Raw genomic sequence first — 19,561 nt, 5'->3', positions numbered from 1 at the left:
AAGAACCTTGCCCTAACTCAAAAGAACTGAGTTTTCCCCCTAACTCCTGCACCATCTGCGTCAGATTAGAGACATGGTCAGTCAGGGTCACCAGAGGATTCATTATACAGTGGTATAGTAACAGTGTAACGGTCGCGTACACACACACACAGGGGGGAGGGAAGTGACCACTGCGCTCCACCCTTACCCCTGGCCCTGCCTACTTGCCTCGCGAGTCCTAATGACAGGGGACAACTGGACGGCAATCCCTAGCTTGGACTAAGTGCAGGGAAGACAGACAGACAAACAACAGAATGTGAACGGACCGAGTCAATAACAGGAAAGCTACAAAGTACAAATGGAGCAAGCAGAGAATTGTCAGGAGAAGCCGGTGTCATAAATACCAGGAGAGTCGTGTAGTACCAAAAGAGTCAGCAGAGGATCGTCAGGAGGAGGCCGGGTCAGAATACCAGGAGAGCAGCAAAGTACACAAGGAGCAGGCAGAGGATCGTCAGGAATTCAGCAGGAGGTAAGTACGCCAGGAAAGACAAAACCACAGGTGGAACCTAAATTAACAGGCAACCTGTGGCCAGCAGGCTGCCTGTATTTATAGTGGAGAGTGAGGATCATGTGACGTGGCCAGCGCCACATGACCGACAGACCAACCAGTCGAGCACCGAGTGATCAGCTCGCCGCTCAAGGCAGACTTAGGAGCATGGAGCCACCCAGCTAGTAAAGCCGCCCTGGGAACGAGGTCAAACACAGATCCGCGCTCCCGAAGCTAAGCAGCAGGTCTGCGGCTAATGGGGGACCGAGTGCACCTTCGGAACCCCGTTACACACAGTTTCAGCCGGTCTGTCAACGCTGCAACAGTGCTTGCGGCTTCCAGCTCACCGGCTGCAACATGGTCGTCGCTTTCGAGTCAACTGCCACTATTCACAAGCGAGGAGTGGGCATTGATGTCAGACCTCTGTGAGGTTTTAAAAAACTTTGATGAATCCACACAGATGGTTAGTGGTAATAACGCTATTATCAGCGTAACCATCCCACTGCTGTGTCTACTCAAATTATTGCTGCTCACAATTAAGGACGATGCTCTGAATGTGGCAGACGAGGAAATGGGGGAGAACATTGCACAGGATAATAGCCAGACCACCCACAGTTTGTGTTCTCAGCGCAAATTGGATCATGAAAAGGAGGAGCTGGAGACAGTTGCCTCTGCTACAGAGGGAAGTACCCATGGAACTTTAATTCCATCTGTTCAGCGTGGATGGGCAGAAGAGGAGGAGGATGAGGAGATGGAGAGTCATCCTGCCTGTTGGTACTCTGGCACACATGGCTGACATCTATACCCATTTTAGATAACACGGATTACTTGGTGTTCACCCTTCTCGACTCCCGCTACAAAGACAACTTCTCAACTCTAATTCCTGTGGTGGAGAGAACGAGTAAAACGGTGCAATACCAGAAGGTACTTGTTGAGAGATTGCTCCAAAATTTTCCATCTGACAATGTGGCCGGCAGAGTCCGTACTTCCTTAGGCAACCGAGGAAGGGAGACAAGGGGAACACACAGCAGTTCCAACAAAGGCAGGGCAACATTCTCCAAGGCATGGGACACTTTAAAGACACCCCGCCAGTAACCTCACCCTGAAGCGCGGCCTAGTGGTACAAGGAGGGAAAAGTTTTGTAACATGGTGAAGGAATACATAGCAGACCGTGTCAGCGTCCTAAATGATCCCTCAGTGCCTTACAACTACTTGGTGTCCAAGCTTGACACGTGGCACAAACTTGCGCTCTACGACTTGGAGGTGCTGGCCTGCCCTGCCGCCAGCATTTTATCTGAGCGTGTATTTAGTGCTGCTGGTGACATTATAACAGATAAACGTATCCGCTTGTCCACTGGCAATGCTGACAGGTTGACTCCGATAAAAATGAACAAGGCCTGGATTGCCCCTGACTTTTCAACTCCACCAGAGGAATGCTGAGCTGTTGATGAACATAAAGGTAATTTCAATCTATTATTGTCACGAGGGTGTCAAGAGCCACGTCTGACTCCGTTATACCCGGGGTCAGGAAGTCGCAGCGGGTGGCTCCGTGCTCTATGTCTAAAGATAGTGCTGTTACTTAATGCTAGCTTTCTGGGTTTGCCTTGCAATCCTTTTTGTCTCACTCAGGGATCCGTAGCTTCTTCTCCTCAGCTGTTTCTTGTCCAGCACTCCCAACCTCCTTATATTCCCCTCTCCCACTTCTCTGGTTGCCAGATATAGAGCTTCCTGCCTGGACTTCTATACTGACCCACTGGAGCTGAGTTGCTGTTATCTCTGGTTGTCGTTCCAGAGCATTACCCTCCGGATCCCTGTTGGTTGTTTGTTGTCGCCCACCTGGGACTATATGTTTTGTCAGTATTGTCTGTCTTCTCCCTAGTGTTTCCCTTTAGTGTTAGTGGTACGGACTAGTGTTCCCACCGCCCTATTCACTACGTAGGGCTCATCTTAGGGAAAGCCAGGGTTTAGGAACGTGATCGGCGTACGGGTGAGAAACCCGTCTAGGGACGTCAGGGCAGTCAGGTGCCAGCCTCCTAGGTGAGTTAAGGGTCACCATCTTTCCCTCTCCCTTGGACAGGGCATTCCTTTTCCCTTCCTTTGCGTCACGTATGTGATCGGCACGCCAGTCGTGATATTATATCTGGCCCTTTTTTTGTTTAAAAACATTTTTTTTTTCTTTTCTCTTCTGCCTATTTAGAATCCAGCATGGATCCTATTGCCGCTTTGACAAAGCAACTTCAAGGCTTGTCTTTGGAGGTGGCAGGATTGAAGGCGTCGGTCCTCCAGCAACAGCAGCAATTGCAGCAGACCGCAAGTCCTGCAGTTGTTATGGGTAACCAGGTTGCTCCAGAACCCAAGGTTGTTCTTCCTGACAGATTTTCTGGGGGAAGGGACAAATTTGTAATGTTCCTTGAGGCCTGTAAGTTATATTTTAGGCTGCGCCCCTACTCCTTTGGTAATGAAGAACAACGGGTGGGGATTGTTATTTACCTGCTTCAGGGGGGCCCGCAATCCTGGGCGTTCTCTTTACCCACTGATTCTCCGGCTCTCCGGTCTGTGGAGGAATTTTTTGGGGCTTTGGGTCTCATATATGATGACCCTGACCGAATCGCCCTGGCTGAGTCGAAATTATGGAGACTCCTACAGGGAGAGCGGCCAGCAGAGGAGTATTGCTCAGAGTTCCGTAGGTGGGCTACGGATACCCAGTGGGACGATCCGGCTCTAAGGAGTCAGTTTTGCTCTGGGTTATCCGAAAGGGTTAAGGATGTGCTTGCGCTGTATGAGACCCCCTTTTCCCTTAGATGCGGTTATGTCCCTTTCTATCAGAATAGATAGACATCTTAGGGACCGATTTAAAGATCCTGAGCAATTAGTATCCCCTCCCAAGCAGCAGCTAGTCTTTACGGACCTAGAAGAGCCTATGCAGCTAGGAGGAACTACTCGTCAGGTCCGTCCTCCTGAGGCTCGCCGTAGGCGTGGGGTTTGTTTTTTCTGTGGGGGAGGGGTCATTTATGTGGGGGGAGGGGTCTGTCCATACTCAAAAACAAAAGACTGTCAGAAAACTGTGTGGAGGATGTCAGCCGGGGGGTATACGTTTCCTCCATACGAACATCTCAATTTGTGTTGCCAGCGGTTGTTGTTGTTGGTGTTAAGACAGAGACTATTTCTTTCTTCCTAGACAGTGGAGCAGGAGTAAATTTGATAGATGCCCAGTTTGCCCAGACTATGGGTTTGTCTTTCTGTACGCTACAGAGACCTATTCCCATTTTCGTTATCGACTCTGCTCATCTGTCTCAGAGAAGCCTTACTCATATTGTCCTTCGGGTAGGGGACCACCATAACGAGTGTCTATCATGTTATGTTCTAGAGTGTCTTCCCACTCCTGTCGTATTGGGTCTTCCCTGGTTGGTAGCGCACAATCCAGTGGTGGATTGGCAGGCCAGGGAGATATTGGAGTGGAGTGAGCATTGCAGAGAAAACTGCTTAAATAGCAATTGCTTATTCGCCTCCATAGCTACTCTACCTACTTTTGTTTCAGACTTTGAGGACGTTTTCTCTGAAAAGGGGTGTCAAAAGTTACCACCTCACTGTCCTTATGATTGCCCGGTTAACCTGATTCCCGGTGCGAAATTACCCAAGACCAGGTTATATAATCTTTCGGGTCTCCGAGAGCTTGGCTAAGGGACACATCAGACCCTCTTCATCACCCATGGCTGCAGGGTTTTTCTTTGTTAAAAAGAAAGATGGGGGCCTGCGTCCTTGCCTAGATTTCCGCGAACTAAACCGGATAACCATCCGAGACCCATACCCTCTTCCTCTCATACCTGACCTGTTTAATCAGATTGCGGGTGCTAAGTGGCTCTCCAAACTTGATCTTAGGGGGGCCTACAATCTGATTTGTATCAAGGAAGGGGATGAGTGGAAGACAGCCTTTAACACCCCGGAGGTGCATTATGAAAATCTAGTCATGCCTTTCGGTCTGACCAATGCTCCTGCTGTTTTCCAACATTTCGTTAATGACATTTTTAGTCATCTTATCGGCAGGTTTGTGGTGATATACCTAGATGATATTTTAATTTACTCGTCTTTTCTGAAGACACACGAGGTACATGTCAGACAGGTACTGCAGGTCCTACGGACGAATAAATTATATGTGAAAATTGAGAAGTGTGTTTTCGCCGTTCAGGAGATACAGTTCCTGGGATATCTATTATCTGCTTCAGGTTTCCGTATGGATCCTAGGAAAGTCCAGGCAATTCTAGATTGGGATCTTCCTGAGAACCTTAAAGCACTGCAACGGTTTTTGGGTTTCGCAAATTTCTATAGAAAATTCATTAAAAACTATTCTGTAATTGTCAAACCCCTTACTGACATGACTAGGAAGGGGACTGATTTTTCTATATGGTCTGACGCCACCAAAATGGCATTTTCCTCTCTAAAAGAGAGGTTTACCTCGGCACCGGTACTAATCCAACCTGGGGGCTGTACTGTCTCAGGGTCCGTCTCCTGGCAAATGGCGTCCTTGTGCTTTCTTTTCTAAAAAACTATCTGCAGCGGAGAAGAACTATGATATTGGCAATAGGGAACTATTAGCTATTAAACTAGCGCTTGAAGAATGGCGTCACTTTTTAGAGGGTGCAATCCACCCCGTCACTGTGATTATGGACCACAAAAACCTTCTGTACCTCGAATCAGCTAAGCGTCTCACCCCTAGACAAGCTAGGTGGTCTCTATTTTTTACCAGGTTTAACTTTTTCATCACCTATCATCCTGGGGCAAAAAGTACCAAGGCAGACGCATTATCTCGTAGTTTCCCTGGAGGGGGTAATGTGGGTGATCCCAGGTACCCATTCTACAAAGAGGAGTGGTTGTCTCCGCTGTACACTCTGTTCTGGAGGGGAAGGTGTTAGAGGCCCAGGGGGACGCCCCGGTCTCTTGTCCCTCAGAGAAATTGTTTGTACCGTTAAACCTGCGTCTCGAATTAATAAAGGAACATCATAATTTCGGCACTTGCTGGGCACCCAGGTAGTAAAGCAACCTTGGAGCTATTGTCTTGTCGATTTTGGTGGCCAAGGTTGTGTCAGAATGTAATGGATTTTGTGTCTACCTGTTCGACTTGTGCACGCGCTAAAGTCTCTCATACATGTCCTGCAGGGTCTTTATTGCCACTTGTCATTCCCAATAGACCGTGGACACATCTGTCAATGGATTTCATCACTGACTTACCTTTGTCTGCGGGTAAAACAGTTATCTTGGTAGTAGTAGACAGGTTTAGCAAAATGGTACGCTTCATTGCGTTACCCGGACTACCTAATGCTAAGACTCTTGCTCAGGTATTCATCAGTGAAATCGTGAATCTTCACGGGGTACCTTCCGATGTTGTTTTGGATCGGGGAACCCAGTTTATTTTTAAGTTTTGGAAAGCTTTTTGTTCCCGTTTGGGGGTACACTTGTCCTTTTCCTCAGCTTTCCATCCTCAGTCGAATGGACAGACTGAGCGTACCAACCAAACCTACCATACCTAAGGTGTTTTGTGTCTGAAAACCAATAGGTGTGGTCATCATATTTACCGTTAGCCGAGTTTGCTATAAATAATCGCCGTCAGGAATCCACTGGCAAGTCACCATTTCTTGGTGCATATGGTTTTCATCCCCAATTCTGTACTTTCAAAGAGGGGGGGTCTTCTGGGGTTCCCGAAGAGGAACGGTTTTCGTCATCTCTTTCATCTGTATGGCAGAAGGTGCAAGCTAACATGAAAAATATGGGAGGTAAATATAAATGCATGGCTGAAAACGGTCGCCAGGTCCGGACCTAGGAGTGAATGACTGTGTGGTTATCTACTTGGAATATTAAGTTAAAGGTTCCCTCTTGGAAACTGGGTCCTAGGTTCATTGGTCCTTACAAAATAGTAGCCATCATTAACCCCGTGGCTTTTCGCCTGGAGCTACCTCAAACTTTTAAAATCACCTTCCATAAGTCGTATTAACGTCTTCCATAAGTCGTTACTCAACAAGTATGTTCCACCTCTAGAACCGTCACCCCTGCCACCTCCTCCTGTTGTTTTTGATGGTAATCTAGAGTTTCAAATATCCAAAATTGTTGATTCTCGTCGGGTGCGCCGCTCTCTTCAATATCTGGTGCATTGGAGGGGTTATGGTCCCGAGGAAAGAATGTGGGTTCCAGCATCAGAGGTAAACGCCGACAGGTTAGTTCGGGCTTTTCATGCCTCTCATCCTGAGAGACCTAGTCCTGAGTGTCCGGAGGCCCCTCGTGGAAAGGGGGGTACTGTCACGAGGGTGTCAAGAGCCCTTTGCGTCACGTATGTGATCGGCACGCCGGTCGTGATAATTATTTATAATGTACTCAATCTACTGTAGTGTATTCCCATGCACCTTTTCCAAAAAATGTTTTACAGCATCAGCTCACCAGCAGGTACTCGCATATAATGTTTTAGAGCGTCAGCTCACCAGCAGGCCCTTGCCCCTAATGTTTTACAGGGTCAGCTCAACTGCAGGCCCTCGCATATAATGTTTTACAGGGTCAGCTCAACTGTAGGCCCTCGCATATAATGTTTCACAGGGTTAGCTCACCAGCAGGCCCTTGCCCCTAATGTTTTACAGGGTCAGCTCAACTGCAGGCCCTCGCATATAATATTTTACAGTGTCAGCTCAACTGCAGGGCCTCACATATGTTTTACAGGGTCAGCTCACCAGCAGGCACTCGCATATAATGTTTTACAGGGTCAGGTCACCTGCAGGCCCTCACCTAAAATCTATTACAGGGTCAGCCCAACTACAGGCCCTTGTATATAATGTTTTACAGGGTCAGCTCAACTGCAGACCCTTGCATATAATGTTTTACAGGGTCATCTCAACTGCAGGCCCTCGCATATAATGTTTTACAGGGTCATCTCAACTGCAGACCCTTGCATATAATGTTCTACAGGGTTAGCTCAACTGCAGGCCCTCGCATATAATGTTTTACAGGGTCATCTCCCCTATAGGCCCTCTCATATAATGTTTTACAGCATAAGCTCACCTGCAGGCCCTCACATATAATGTTTTACAGGGTCAACTCACCTGCAGGTCCTCACCTACAATCTTTTACAGGGTCAGCTCACCTTCTGATGATGACCGCAAAGTCTTGCCTGTTGGTACTCTGGCACACATGGCTGACTTCATGTTAGGCTGCCTTTCCCACGACCCGCGCATTATACGCCTTTGAGACAACACGGATTACGGGTTGTTTACCCTTCTCAACCCCCGCTACAAAGAGAACTTCTCATCTCTCATTCCTCTGGTGGAGAGGACAAGCAAAACGTTGCTATACCAGAAGGTCCTTGTTGAAAAATTACTACAAAGTTATTAGGGCAGACATCCAAATGGATCATCGCCGTTAAGGAGACGTGCGATCACCTAGAAGTTATCTAGAGTAAAAAAGGCCCTCACCTACAAGTCCAGTCTCAGTAGCCAAGAGTCTGGTCAACACAATCCTCACCATGATGGCACACTGGGTGAACGTTGTAGAGGTCAGGAGCAAGTTGGCTGCTGGCACCAGACTTGCCCTCCGATAGATCCTCATTAACGAAAAAGGTGTACTCATTCCAATAACAGGGCTGCTTAGGAGTGCTGTATTGTTATTTATTGTCACTACCTCCCCGAGTCGGGAGTGGGTAATTGCCGCACGCCTGCTGTCTTCCTTGGAATCTTGTACTTTAATAACTTGACTCACCCTCTCTGGGTGGTTCACAATTAGGAAAAAAAAGTGGCAAGGCAGCAACAGCCAATCAAATTTCAGCCATTGACCTCCCTTGGATGTGGTATCCCTTTCTCAAGCTCCCTCTCCAGCATCGAACCCTGATTCCCCGTTACCCATGATCACCATGGTAGGCGCAGAAAAGAACATTGAAAGTTGATAGAGCAGACAATAGCCCAGAGGTTATCTAGAGTCAACAATGCGGCAGCAGACACTCGCCCCCTTATGTGATATACAGGCTGTTTTGGAGTGCCTTTTGCTTGTAATTTTTTGCAGCACTTGCACTTTATATACAATTGAATATACAGGAAAGAATGTTTCCTAACAATTTTTCCTGTAAAAGTAAGCGCCATACATCTCGGACAACATGGCTCCCAGCAGCGACCTGGGAGTCCAAGATGCATCCAGACATTGTCCCCATGGTGTTCCTGATCCATTTCGGTGGTGTTTGTCACTTTCTGACCTTTTTCAATGGAGCAGTGCCTGGTTGTCTCCCATTGACTTCCATTATACTCGGGTGCTCGGCCGAGCACACGAATATAGCAATGTGTTTGGGCTGGGGCTGTGTGTAAGCTTGTACCCCCTGTGGCCTGCGGGGGGCATGCTGAACGTTGGGCACAGGGATGGGTCAGGGAGTTAGGGGGCCCAATTCAGATTCTTGTTATGGGGCCCAATGATTTCTATGTACTCCCCTGTCTGAATGATTTTTATTGGCAGGAGAGGTACCACCTGGTATCTGTAGATGCTGAGAGCCTTTACACCCGCATCCCTCATGATATGGGTGTGATGGCCGTCCTGGACATCCTTCACAATGTAGGCAAGAGCACTTTATTTTGTGATTTTGTTAGTGAAGCTCTTATGTTTATTTTGACCAACAATGTATTCATGTTTGGTAATCAGTGGTACAGGCAAAGACTCACGGCAATGGGCACTCCCGTATCATGTACATTAACCAACATCTATCTTTCTAGATTAGAAGACAAGTTGTATTCTCCACTGCCAACTCCTACTTGTGTCACATCAAATTGTTTCTAAGATATGTCGATGATATTTTTATTGTCTAGTCTGGTACTGAGGACCAATGTGTTGAATTTGCTGCCTTTTTGAATGTAATAACAATATGGGCATGTTTTTCCCTCTCAACTTTAGAGGTTCCAGCCTCGACTTTCTGGATGTCACTGTCAGGGTGGTGGGCGACGTTTTGGTCTCCATTGGGTATCGCAAACCCACGGCGACCAACTACTTGCTCCACCATGGCAGTTTTCACCCAGAGAGTGTCAAAAGATCTGTCCCTTATGGGCAATTTGTCAGCTTGAGGCGTATTAATAATATAACTGAAGACTTTGATGCACAAGCACTAGAATTAAAAGAACGTATGAAAAAAAGGGGTTACCCTGAGAAAATGCTAGACTCATCCATGAAAATAAGATGGGAATTGTCCCAATATGATCTACCTACCAACAGAAAAAAAATCTCATAGAAATGTGAAACACTTTGGGGTCATTGAGGAGGGCCAGAGAAGAGATTTGTCTTCTCCTTTAAGTTCAGCCCGATGGCAGACTGTATACGTAGATCTATCCATAGGAATTGGGAGATTCTGAAAAAGAGATACTTCACTTATGGAGTGTGTAGATAGACCACTTATCACATTTAGGAGGAGCCACACTATCAGAGACAGGCTAGTGAGGAGTAGATTCACATATGGCACAAATAGCAACTGGTTGAGTGACAGAAGACCAAAAGGCAACTTCAAGTGCAGAAATTGCTAATTTTGTAAGTTCAATTCCCAAAAGAAGACACTTAATGTGGGAGGTGTACACCACAGAGTGTCCGATTTTATTACATGTAGAAGCACATTTGTAGTCTACCTTCTTGCATGTGATTGTGGCCACTTCTACATAGGAAAGACCATCCGATGCCTCTTTGAAAGGGTGAGGGAACACTTTAACTCTGTACAGTCATGAAAAGGCTTTCCCAGGTTTATCAAACATATGAGGTATACACACAATTATAATTGCAGTACCCCCGGGTTTGCTGGTATTGAATTGGTTCCTAACCCCCCTTTGAGTGGAGCAAAAAATGCTACTCCAAAGAGAAGCCAGGTGGATTATGCGCACAGGAGCTTTGGGTCAATTAGGACTTAATGACCGCAACAATTTAAGTGTTTTTCTGGAATGGCTATTAGGGTTGCACGCTTGTTTTTATATTTATATTTATGGTATGTTTTACCACTTTTTTGTATGTATGTCATAAGGAGCTTGTCAGTTGTTGTATATTGTCATGACAACCTCGTTCTGGACGTTTTAAAAGACAGCGCTTTGTTACGCACTGACGTCAGTGGCCTGAGGAAGCGCGATTCTGCGCAAAACGGCCGTCGCCGCTATGTGTGGACTTAATGCTATCCGCCCCCTCACCTCTGCTAATATTTTGAGTGTACCCCGGATGAAATAAAGGATTACTTTTACCGAACTGCATGGGTGAGTGCCGCCTTCTTTACCTTTTACTACAGTGCTCTCTTGTGTCCTTTTGGCTTCTGCACCACCGCTGTGCAGGGGAGACTGAAGAGGTGCACCTATCCCGGTTTGAGGTGTTGTTGGTACATTGACTGACTGGGCATATAGCGGTGCCGCCTCTGCAATACCTCTTTGTTTTAGAGACATATGGGGAATGTTAAGTAATAAATCTTTTATGAGGTATCACTTTCTGTTTTAAAAGCAGAGAAATATTATTTTTTTTGTAAATTTGGGATTTTTTCATATATAAAGGTGAAATATATTGACTCAAATTCATGACTATCATGACGTACAATGTGTCTCGGAAAAAAGTCTCTCAGAATGGCTTGGATAAATAAAAGTGTTCCAAAGTTATTACCACATAAAGTGACACGTCAGATTTCTTTTATTATTATTATTATTATTATTATTATTACCACCCCCTTTCTGTAAATTGTAATACTATTAGGGTCTATTCACACTTCCGCAAAATAGGTCCTCAATTATCAATGGGGCCGGAATGTGCTGTCTGCATCCGCATTTGCGAAGCCGCACTTCCGGATCCGCAAAAAATGGAAGATGTCCTATTCTTGTCCGCAATTGCGGACAAGAAAAGGCTTTTTCTATAAAAGTTCCGGCGATGTGCGGTCCACAAAATACAGAACGCACATTGCCGGTGTCCGTGTTTTGCGGATCCGCAAAAAACATACTGACGTGTGAATGGACCCTTAGAAGACACCATGGAGTATCATGACCACAAAAACTACAAGGGCTCAGTCCAAGCGCATTTATACGTGCCACTCTGAGGTGACTGCTCATATTCATTATAATTTTTAGTACAGTATACAGGTTGCTGCCGAACCTTTTGTCTGTGCCCAGTGTAAATAAATGGAGGCCATGGATGGATGCAACAGAACTCCCATCAGCGGCCATGGTATTAGCACAGTGCCAGCACGCAAGTCAGGGGACCTGCATATACACATGAATTATTTATATTAAACTATTACAAGTGCAGCTAGTAATATAAACTGGCCAACCCCTTTATTACTTTAACATCCCAGAAAGGTCTATGATTATCCTTATCCAAAGACACTGCTCAGATTTTCGGCAATTTATCTCCAGTATTTAACAGCTAATTTCTTGAAGTTCAATTTCAATTAATAAACCAACAGATTCAATTCAGTTAGAAATAAATTCTTTCTGAAATAAAAGTGCTGAGATTGCCCTTTAAAGTCGTGTCACAGTCACAGCACGTCACATGTCGCAGTGCGACACCATTGACTATCATTATAAAAAATGTTAGCCTACTTTTCTGGGGGAAGTAGTCATGGGACACATGTAGCCATGTAGTCCTAGGCTAAAGGGTGCTTTATGCTGCCCAATGTTTGGGAAGATTATCACGAACGAGTGATTGTACAAAGGCTCGTTAGTGATAATCTGGCAGTCACATAATAGGATCATTAATGTGGACACCTAAATAATTGATTGCCAGCAGCAGATCGTGCCGTCTAAACAGCATTGGCGAACAATAATTATGTATGAGACAAGCAATGGCGTTAAAGATCTCTCCTCCCCATACTGTGGAGGAGTTTTCTCCTCCACTGATGGGCAAGCGAATATCAAACAGGAACACTCCCTTCCCAACAATTGCTTGCTACATCAGGCCATGTAAAGGGCCTTAGGCCATGTGTAGAAGGCTTCTTCTGAAGGACAGGATTAAAAATGGTTATAAAGTGCCACTTGTTTTCATAATCATCATCATATAATTTGTATACAGTTATTATAGATCTATGTATATTTTTAGTATTGCAAGCATGCATACATAAAAAAGTCAGTACAGTATCTGACAGATGCTATCCAGGCCCACCCGAAGAAATTATTCTGAGGGCTACCCACCATTTATAATGAAAATTCCATGTCTACTTTTAATTGCATTAAACCTTTGCTGTTAACATATACACAGGACAAATTATTAGTAAGGACTCATTGATACCATTTAATTCATCCCATAATAAATGGATTCTAATGACAAGTTCTTGGCTCCAAAGTGAACTAGGGTTGCGTTCTGCTTGACCATGGGAGCCAATTACTAAATTAGAGCCAGAGCCCACTGTGGATCTTTTGGTATCCTGGCAGGTCAGTTCCAGCTGGGTACAGATATGATCAAGGGGAAAAATAAGCAGATAATACCGAAATTAAAATCTTCATTCAAACATTTTATGGGTCTTACCTGAGCCTTGATCTTTCGTTGCAATCCACGCAAACACGATCAACCCAACACAGGCACATATGAACATAAGAAGCAGTGCAATAAGCCATACTTCTAAGTTGGTCCAGTGTCTTCCCCTGCTCTTCTTCTCTGGCAACTCTGATTTGTCATTAGTCTTCATTATGTATGTGTTTCATAAAATCTTCTCGCTTTTTATATATATATGCAGATGACCACTTAAAGTAATCTGCTCATTAATCTTGGGTGATGCTTCTCAGACAGACCACAGGAGTTGAGGAAACATATTAAACACTGGGTGCCCAGCACAGAAGAAAAACTGTGTTCAAACAGTCATAAATCTTAATTGCAGGTCGTATATAAAAAAGATTTGATGTAAAACTATTTAAATGGAGAACTGAGGCTATTAGCATGGAGATAAATATTAACTCCTAACATATTACTGCATTGTTTGACATCATGCATTTCAGTAGCAAGAGACACAAATTCAAGCGTCAAGTCAAGCGTCCTTATCAATTGCTCAGCTACCTAACAACTCACACTGTTCCAAAGGTCTCCGTCTTGCAGCAGTCTCTTTTAAACTGCTTCCAGAATCCTTGGAGTGAATTGTGTGAAATTATTTCATATAACTAGGTCTTGTTCACAAAATACTTCCCTGTGTCAGATATACCCTTGCTAGTTGTAGCCCACCTAAAGCTCTGTTCATATTGTCATTAGAATCCCTTCTGTTGGATTTCTACTACTCTTGTAGAAAGTAAACTAATGGGAAGCTGATGGACTAATTGCATCCATAACTGTCATGGCTCTGGTAATAACAGAAGCCATAGGAGTAGTGTGGAGACAAAGCCATGAGTATGCATGCATGTATGACATGCCAATTAGCTCTCTTTTCAAAAAGAAAAGAAAACCAGATGCCACCAGATGTAAAGTAGCTATCCTAAAAGTTAATGGTTGACCTTTTATACAGGCCTTGAGGCATCACTTGGACAATAGCTAAGCCATTATCTCATCTGCAGACAGCTGTTTCGAGGTGATTGCCCCTCCTCAGTGCAGAGAGAATCGGCGGAATTCGTCAAAATTCTGGGTATGCTGTTTCTCCTTATGTAGATCACCTAGTAGGCACAAGGAATCTTATAGACCAAGACATGCAAACTAACTCTCTTTCAAAAAAGAAAGGAAGGCTGAGCATCTGATGCCACCAAATGTAAGGTAGCTATTCTGTAAGGCCTCTTTCACACGGGCGTTGCGGGAAAATGTGCGGGTGCGTTACAGGAACACCCGTGATTTTTCCGCGCGAGTGCAAAACATTGTAATGCGTTTTGCACTCGTGTGAGAAAAATCGCACGTTTGGTACCCAAACTCGAACTTCTTCACAGAAGTTCGGGCTTGGGATCGGTGTTCTGTAGATTGTATTATTTCCCCTTATAACATGGTTATAAGAGAAAATAATAGCATTCTGAATACAGAATGCTTAGTAAAACAGCGCTGGAGGGGTCAATTTAAAAAAATATATAATTTAACTCACCTTACTCCACTTGATCGCGATGCTAGCATCTCCTTCTGTCTCCTTTGCTGAACTGGACCTGTGGTGAGCGTCTATTACAGGTCAAGGACCTTTTATGACGTCACTCCGGTCATCACATGATCCATCACCATGGTGACGTCATCAAAGGTCCTGTTCCTGTATTTAATGCTCAATACAGGTCCTATTCAACAAAGGAGACAGAAGGAGATGCCGGGCTACGCGATCAAGTGGACTAAGGTGAGTTAAATTTTTTTTTCTTTTTTTTAACCCCTCCAGTGCTGTTTTACTATGCATTCTGTATTCAGAATGCTATTATTTTCCCTTATAACCATGTTAAGGGAAAATAATAATGATCGGGTCTCCATCCCGATCGTCTCCTAGCAACCGTGCGTGAAAATCGCAACGCATCCGCACTTGCTTGCGGATGCTTGCGATTTTCACGCAACCCCATTCATTTCTATGGGGCCTGCGTTACGTGAAAAACGCACAAAGAGGATCATGCTGCGATTTTCACGCAACGCACAAGTGAAAATCACCGCTCATGTGAACAGCCCCATAGAAATGAATGAGTCAGTATTCAGTGCGGGTGCAATGCGTTCACCTCCCGCATCGCATCCGTGCGGAATACTCGCTCGTGTGAAAGGGGCCTAAGGCAATGCTTAACCTTTTTAGCAGGATTGAGACATCATTTAAGACTATAGCTAAACCAGCATTTCAACCACAGACAGCCATTTTATGGTGATTGTTCCTTATCAATGCTGAGCAGAGATAACTGGGGTTGCCTTCTGCTTGATCTGGGTTAGAGGCATTTGTCAGGATTTGCGGGGTACTAATTTTTCTTATGGAGAGCAGTAGGCATATGGAGTCTTAATGCTCCTTAAAAGCAAATTTTTTTTAGGCAGGCTTATCGATCTTCCTAAACTGACTTTTCCCCTAGTAACGCCCCCCCATCCCCTACTCTTCAGACCTTAGCAGGGCTAAGGGCCCTCACTCCTAGTGTTTCAGTTGTATATTAGCCGGTAACTTTGTGATGTCTTTTGTTTTGTACATGAGCCCTCTGAATTGTAAAGCGCTGTGGAATATGGTGACGCTATATCAATAAATATTATCATTATTAATTATTATAGACCAAGCAATGTATATCTGTATGATTGGGATATTCTTCCACAGAAGCAATGCTTCTAGAGGAAAATACCTCCACAATAAAGCACATGGAGCATGCCACAGTTATTTTACTTTACTTACAGCACAATGTTTTGTAAATAATAATAAAAAAAAAAAATTATAAAGCTTCTGGGGTCATTTATTAAGACTGGCGTTTTAGATTTCATTCTTAATACCCCTGTGCTGGTGCTTGATGCGCTTAACAGCCTTAAAAGTACACCAGCTCCCTTGCAGGTGTATATTTAGATAATTTTCTATGGCAAAAACTATAAATGAGATGTACCTACTAGCCCGCCCTCTTTCTTGACCCCACACCACAGCCCCCTTTTAGTACTGGCGTACAAGGCGTGGAAGGGGAAGAAGTCGCAGAGTCTGCAGCAAATCCACAAAAAGTGCTGTATATCTAATCATAAATGACTCCCTTCATCTTTAAAGCTAAATGTTGGTACAACATGAAGAAAAGTTCCTGTATCTTCCTTGTTGGTCACTGGGATCTGTACAGGGGGAGAGATGACATTAACAGACTACTCTTTTACCCTGATGTCTCTTGCAGGTAATCAGATAAACATGCAGGACTTGATGTAATTTTAGAAGTATAACAGCCCTTTAAGATATCAGTGTCATGTTTATAAGACAATGGATAGTGTGGAGCAAATTTGTCCCCAAGTACAAAAGCCATAATATTATTGTGTCATTCCTCCAGTTTGATTCGAGTGCAAAAAGTTATGCACTGCAAAGGTGTAGGGACTTGTACTGAAGCAGTGCAACCTCCAGAAAGTCTGCATCACTGTGTATGGAGAGCCTGTCAGTATTCAAGTGCTGGATATCTGCAGGGTCCAACAGAGGGTTGGTGCCAAAGTTCAGGAGACTGCTGGGGAAGCTGCTTCAGCTTGGACAGGAAAAAGGAAGTCTATTAGACGGTGGCATGTGTGTCCTGAAAAGAGCAGCAGCAGTAGTAGGAGCATCTGCAAAGCAAGGTGGGGAAAACCAGCCAACAAGTTTATCCTACTCAGTCCAGTGTACAGAGTGAAGGTGGCTGCAATACACAAAGGCTCAGGTTTACTAGTCCTATAGATGGTGTGAACTTACACAGGTCGTCTACATCTACATCTGATTTATCTCAGTGGCTCAGGCTGGATGATGTGCAGGTATGGACACTTTTGTCTAGATCAATACCAACTATTGGTTGGCTTACTCTAAAACAGAATTTTGGGCACGAATTGTGGCTCAATTTTGGCACAAAATGGCACATCTTAGACCATGCCCCTTTCCTGTGAATCAAAGCCACTTTCTGATAAGTCCTACCTCCCTTTCAAGCAAGTCGAGAAAAAAATATATAGGAACCCTAGTTGTGCCAAATTATGACAAAAGTGCCCCTATTTGCACCACTTTTAGGTTTGTGACAAAAATTGTGACAAAATTGCCCCAATTTGCACAGATTTTAGGTGCAGACAGATTAGTAAATGTAGGCCAAAGTGTAATGAAGGAGGGTTATCCACTATCATGCCATTCTGGAGTGTAAGCCCAGGTTTTGTGTGTCATCCCTTCTTAAAGAAAGAAGCTGAGCTCCAGTTTAGGGCTTTGGAGCCATGTATTGCAAGGGTTTTAGTCTTGGCTGTCAAATGCTGTGAGAGAAAGAATTGCTCTACAAGGGACTATGAGAAGGTCCAGAGCAGCAGTGAATAATATACTGTGCAAAAGTGAGGGACCTTATCTCAGAGACTGAAACCATCAACCACTGAGCAGCCTACATTATAAGGCTAATTTCAAGCACGTGAGTTTGGTCTGGAAAATACTTTTTGTGTGATGGTGGCATTCTCTGGACTGGACACTGCTCCTCTAATTCAAACTCACAACATCATAATGATCTATGATCCTGTGAGTTTGTGCCCGATTGTGTACTGTACTTGAATAATCCTGTGAGTACAGTTCAATAGACCTGCAGTCAGGCAGGAACTGACAGCATCATAAGTGATTATGATGCTTCGATTTGTGATTTCTTTCACAAACTTTTTATTACATTTTCCAAACATATGCAGTATCTGCACACTTTGCTCTATGGTGTGGAGGACTGGGCTCATTACCATGCCCCAAAATATCATATTTATGTATATGATTAAAGGGATTCTGTCACCACCTATAAGCCCTGTGAGCTAAACATATGCTCATGTCCAGGGCAGCATTCTGATTTCTAAGGTGGCCTTATAAAAGCTATTTGTGGCTTTATTCTGCGGAAAAACAGGTTTTACTAACCTGTCAATCATTGAATTAAGGTGCCCAAGCAGGGGAGGTCTGTGGATGCATGGTGCCCGGCCGCACGCATCGCCGTTTGTGCCCAGAACCGCCTTCTACTCCTCAGTGCCGCCTCGCCCTCTCCCTCCCTCCTCCCGCTTTGAGATTCCGCGCGTGCGCACATGCTCAGCCTGATGCGCCGTTGCGGACTGCTGGCATCGGCTTCTTCTTGCACTGTGCGCACACGCCGAGAAGGGGACACTGCTACAGGTTGCCGGGAAGGTTTACTGCGAGTAAACTAGAGATGGGAAGTTCGGATCTTTCACATGAATCGGTTCACTAACTGAGGTGAGGAAAAACATATGAACCGAAGCTTAGGTTGCGCAATGCGCATGCGCGGATGCTTCGATTCACTTGCTGACTCGCTGAGTCGGCTCTTGGTCTGAGTCACGAAGTTTATTCTTTAAAACCCTGTGTGTAATTATCTACCCCACTGTAGAAAAAAAACAAGCATCCAGGGGGGGTGAATTTAACACTGGGGTAAATAATAGAATTAAAATGGAGGGTTAAATGTGTAAATGTATAAAAAAAAATACATCTCTCTCAATAGTTATATAGCTACTGAATGAGGCAGAAGAAGGGATGCCTTTAGGCTGGGTTCACACGAGCGGATGCCGTGCGTGACATCCGCTCCGTGAATGACAGCCAAGACCCGATGCAGACTGCAGAGGCACGGAGCATTAACATGACTGATAATGCTCCGTGCCTCTCTGTGACCTCTTTACTACGAAATCACAGTGACAACTTTATCTCCCTGTGATTTCGTAGTAAAGAGGTCACAGAGAGGCACGGAGCATTATCAGTCATGTTAATGCTCCGTGCCTCTGCAGTCTGCATCGGGTCTTGGCACTCTTTCACGGAGCGGATGCCACGCACGGCATCCGCTCGTGTGAACCTAGCCTTAACATATACACTCACCTAAAGAATTATTAGGAACACATGTTCTATTTCTCATTAATGCAATCATCTAGTCAACCAATCACATGGCAGTTGCTTCAATGCATTTAGGGGTGTGGTCCTGGTCAAGACAATCTCCTGAACTCCAAACTGAATGTCAGAATGGGAAAGAAAGGGGATTTAAGCAATTTTGAGCGTGGCATGGTTGTTGGTGCCAGACGGGCCGGTCTGAGTATTTCGCAATCTGCTTAGTTACTGGGATTTTCACGCACAACCATTTCTAGGGTTTACAAAGAATGGTGTAAAAAGGGAAAATCATCCAGTATGCGGCAGTCCTGTGGGCAAAAATGCCTTGTGGATGCTAGAGGTCAGAGGAGAATGGGCCTACTGATTCAAGCTGATAGAAGAGCAACGTTGACTAAAATAACCACTCGTTACAGCCGAGGTATGCAGCAAAGCATTTGTGAAGCCACAACACGCACAACCTTGAGGCCGATAGGCTACAACAGCAGAAGACCCCACCGGGTACCACTCATCTCCACTACAAATAGGAAAAAGAGGCTACAATTTGCACAAGCTCACCAAAATTGGACTGTTGAAGACTGGAAAAATGTTGCCTGGTCTGATGAGTCTCGATTTCTGTTGAGACATTCAAATGGTAGAGTCCGAATTTGGCGTAAACA

This window comes from Bufo bufo, chromosome 3 (assembly GCF_905171765.1).
Source record: "Bufo bufo chromosome 3, aBufBuf1.1, whole genome shotgun sequence".
In the NCBI taxonomy this organism is placed as follows: Eukaryota; Metazoa; Chordata; class Amphibia; order Anura; family Bufonidae; genus Bufo; species Bufo bufo.
Note: the sequence above shows the minus strand (reverse complement) of the source record.